This window comes from Octodon degus, unplaced genomic scaffold, assembly GCF_000260255.1.
Source record: "Octodon degus isolate 3935 unplaced genomic scaffold, OctDeg1.0 scaffold00113, whole genome shotgun sequence".
Classification (NCBI taxonomy): Eukaryota; Metazoa; Chordata; class Mammalia; order Rodentia; family Octodontidae; genus Octodon; species Octodon degus.
The window spans coordinates 6,206,417-6,211,043 of NW_004524689.1; the positions used below are offsets into that span (position 1 = coordinate 6,206,417).

Sequence of the window (4,627 nt, forward strand, 5' to 3'; positions counted from 1 at the left end):
GACTAGTAGAAAGCCTGCTGGGCAAGTGCTGCAGTCAGGGTTTCCAAGGGAATAGATTTACCACAGGCCGCATCATTTATAGGATTATTTTATAATACTCACCCAAAAAGTCAAATGCAAAAGAGTGTAAAAGATCCGTCCGTGCACTCGAGATCCCAAAAATCCAGCTGAGGGCCTGGATTGTTGCGGATCAATTGGAGCTGCAAGAGGAATGTCAGCAGGCTGGATGCAGTGGCCACCGGGGTCTCAGGTGCTTGTCTGAGCCCCGAACTGAGCACACACAGCATATTTACTGAGAAGCTTAGACAGTGCCAGTCATTGACAAAGGACAATGTACAAGAAGCCCTCTAAACCACAAGATCCTGATTAGTCACATATTGCAGTTATCCTACAACTTTAAAGTACACAAGGTTTCCTCCTCTAGTCTCTTAAGACAGTTCTGAGAAAACAAATGGGATTGTTCTGTCCCGGCAGCTTGCCTCCCGGTGAACATCCTCTTCTCTGTTTTCCCTGAACTTCTGAGATCCTGAGATCTATCGGGAATCACACAGCGCTGGATCCCACAGCAGTGGCCTGCGCAGGTCTAGCAGGAGGCCTAGAGCCCACGACATCGTCTCAGGCAAGTCTGTACCAACGATCTGCACTGCGAAGGGTGAAAGGTCAGTAGTGGAAGCTAGAAAGTCTGCCAGCGGGATGGAGGATCTGTGCCAGCAGACCGCGGGGTCTGCACGGGAGCCAGCAAGCGACACTCAAGGTGAGGAGCAGAGCTCCCCATCAGGCAACCACAGCCATCCTGAGCAACAGTGAGGACCCAAGCTCCTCGGTGGACGCTAACAGCTGAGCTCGTATCAGGAAAATCTGTGTGACACGCTTCTCCAGGAGCATCAGCAGGACTCCATCTTCCCCTCTACTTCTGCTTTTAAGCTGTTGCCAACAATCCTCAGGTAGGCCTTCCACGCCCAGCGCCACACTGGCTCAGTTCAGCTGGGCTTTCCAAGTTGACTGTTAGTTAATCCACTGCAGCAAGGGACCAGGGATCCTATGCACAAGTGGCTGGAACCTGAGCTCTTGGCCCAGAGTGTAACCCTGAGTTGAGGGGATGCTGCATGGCTCTCCCTGGCCAGAGGAAGGGCTGCACCAAGCCCTGAAGGTGCAGGCCTGTGCTGACGGGACATACAGTGTGTCCAGCCACTAGAGAGGTGGGCAGAGCAGGACCAGGAAATGGGGCAGACCTCACTGGTTCATTCATTCACTCACGTGACAGAGGTGACTTGACTCCTCCCTCTTGCCACCTCGATCATCACAGAACCTCCTACAGGTTCCTGGAGCTCCCGGGCCTGTGAGGAAGATGTAAAAGCTTTGAGAAAATAGAAGAGAGAGAGAGAGAGAGAGAGAGAGAGAGCGCCTTGAGAGGTTTGAGAGCCAGCCTGTCAGCCCCTGCACATGTTTGGGGAGGCCGGGGAAAGGGAGCGCCCTGTAGCAGGGGCACCTGAAGATTGACCCAAAATGGGCCAGTGGGAGTAAGGGACCCAGTGGGGGAGGGGACAAGCAAGGGCCAAAGCCTGGCGAGAAAGGCTGGCAGGAAACATGCCCTTGGGGCATGGCAGGGCCTGGTCAGATCGAAAGGCTGAGAATTGGCCCTCTCTCCTAGAGCAAAGGGAAGCGACTTCAAGGCCACTGGAGATGGCTTCTGAATGTTTGCCATACAGACAAAAAGTTAGTAGAAGACTGGGCTCAGGGTCAGGGCCAAGGGTGTTTGGATGGTATGGACAAGAAAGGGTGGTGGCCATGTCAGGGCCCTGGACTGACAGCCTACATGAGCATGGCAGAAGACCACAGACAAGGGGTGACCCAAGCCAGTGTGTTTTAAAAGAAAAAACAGTTAATTACAGCAAAAGATCCCTTGCCCTTGGTGTCGCTCAAGCCCCTCCCATTTAAGCACATTTCTCCCATTGCTTTGCCACTTTCTGAAGCAGGTCTGAAGTTCTCTTTCTTGAGTGTCTCTACATGGTGGGTCAAAAATACAGGGACCACTCTGGAGCTAATGTTTTTTTTTTAAATATTTATTTATTTTTATTTATTACATTTATTTATTGTGTGTGTGTGTGGCCAGCTCAGCCCACCAGGGGGCGGGGCTGGCTGGCATGTGGTGCTGGGGATCGAACCGCGGTCCCTGTGCTTTGCCAAGCTTGTTTCAAGTAGGTGCTTTAGACCACTGAGCCATCTCTCCAGCCCCTCTGGAGCTAATGTTAACTGGGTACTTTCTCTGGTCAAGGCACAATTATCTCAGGGAATCCTCCCCTCTACCATGGAAAGTAGGTGTTATTATCCAGCTCCCCTTTGCAGTTGGGAAAACTGCAAGTGCCTAGAGAGGTCCTAGGACTTGAGACCCCAGAGGCCTGGCTCTAGGGTGGCTGGCTTTTCTTCAACCCCTGCTTGGAGTTCAGCAGGCAAGTTAAGCAGGTCATGATGAAATCATGACGCTGGTGAGTGACTTCACCTCTCCTAAGCTCAGTCTGCTCCTCTGTGAAATGGGAATAATAAGAGGATATTGCAAGCTGGGAGCTTCCAACAGGATCAGGTATACAAAGCGCTGGGCTGGCACCAATGCTCAGGGAACAGATGCCCTGGCTGGTGAACAGGTCGTCAGCTCTGTGACCTCAGGAAACGTACTGAGCGTGACCACTCTGAGAATACTGTCGTCCTGGGGTGGTCAGGAGTATCAGGGAAGAGTATCCCTTAGTTATTGTGAACTGGTCAAGTCTGCAGTCTCCCAAGCCAGTGGACTGTGGAAGGCTAGATAAGAGACAAATGCAATGATTTTAGCACTCCAGGAGGATCAAAGTCCTCTCATAGAACAAGATTCCCTCAGGGACAAGACCTTCTCTGGGTGGCCTGTATTTATTTAGTTATCATAACAAGAGAGGGGTATACTCAAGAAGGGCAAGAACCGCTCAAGGACTTCTCCAAGTAAGGCATTAACTTAATCCACACAGGAGTGAGATGCGTGAGGTTAATGTCTATCTAGTTATGGTTGGAGCCAGCTGTCCTTGGCTCTGACCTTATCTTATCCTTTGAGGCTTTCCAGCTTCACCTACCATTACAGGACTCAGTAGGGACCAGTGACTCGCAGGAGTTCACTTACTGTGAGTCCCCAGCCCAACTCCAGACAAGGGGCCTAGGCCTTGGACAGACTCTCAAGTAAATGTGGAATTCCCTGGAGCCCTTAAGTCCTGCTCAGAGCTGCGGTCTCCATCCCAGGAGGACGTAAGGAATAAAGACCCACAACCTTCATCCACTGTCTTAGTTCCTTTTTTTTTTTTTGCAGAACCGGTGATTGAACTCAGATCCTTGTGATTGCCAGTCAAGCGCTTATTCTACTGAGCCATTTCCCCGGCCCTGTCTTAGTTACTTTTTACTCATTGCTGGGACAAATACCCAACACTCAAAATGAAGGAAAGAAAGGTTTATTTAGCTCACAGTAACTGGAGGGTTCAGTCCATATTCCGCTGGCTCCAAGGCAAATAACAGCAGTTCATTGACAGAAAACAATGAAGAGCAGAGGAGGAGCAGCAGCTGCGGCGTTCATCAAGCCTCTGTCTTCCTTCTGCGCTGACTGCGAAAACTGGCTCAGCTGCCAAGATCAAGTTCCTCCAAAGACTGGGACTTCTCCACGGAAGGGGGGCGGACGGCAGGAAACCAGGAAGGGCGGCTTCCTGCCCTTCTCAATTCTTGGGCCCTGCCCACCTGCAGGGCGAGGCCCCCATGCTGAGATCTGCCGGAGCTGACTCAGCCAACTTGACACAATGTATCAACTAACACATCCACCTTATGTGTTGTGTGTGGATGTCCCCCGAAAGCCTCATGCAGTCATGGAGAGGGAGGCTTTTCAGAGGCGGCTGACTCTAGAGTTTGTGATTGATTCATGGTCCAATGCTGGGGTTGAGGGTGTAAGTGCTACACCGCCCTAGGGCAGGTAGCCTGCATACAGCGTAGGGTCAGAAAGAGGCTTGTCCCCGGGTGCTCCCCCTGGTTGCTTTTACGCATTCCACAAGCCACCCTGCCTTGGAGCCAGCCAACTCACCCTTTAACTTTGGACGCTGGGTGCCTTGTCTCAGCAGTGAGAGAAAAGTAACTAAGATGATGGACAACCTGAGACCCCAAAGGTCTGGGAGCTGAAGCCTCACTCCTTGGCAGCACTTACTCCATTGGCAACCCTGACCTTACTGCACGGGAAGCTCTTGGCAGGGTGGGGATTTTTGTTTAGTTTTTTTTGTTGTTGTTAGATAGGATATTGGTATAGAACACAGGGTGGTGCTTGCTTCGGCAGCACATATACTAAAATTGGAACGCTACAGAGAAGATTAGCATGGCCCCTGCGCAAGGATGACAGGCAAATTCGTGGAGTGTTCCATATTTTTAGTAAAGCCATATTAATATGCTGAGCTGTAAAAGGCTCAAGTCAACAACTTCTGACATTGCCAGTCTTACGGAAAACCCACTACTATTATGGACTACTGGACTATTTTGGAATATTTTGCTGAATTCACCTACCTATAATATTTAAATGACAAAACTAAACAAAAAAAGGGGATACAAATAAACAACCATTTTGTATTTGTATATT

General features: G+C 50.4%; 1 non-coding gene across 1 annotated transcript; it reads left to right on the plus strand.

The window, feature by feature from the left end:
- Positions 1-4,314: 4,314 nt before the first annotated feature.
- LOC111812135 lies at positions 4,315-4,421 on the plus strand. The gene has a single exon (XR_002817719.1). It is a non-coding gene; the product is annotated as a U6 spliceosomal RNA (small nuclear RNA).
- The last annotated feature ends 206 nt before the right edge of the window (positions 4,422-4,627 follow it).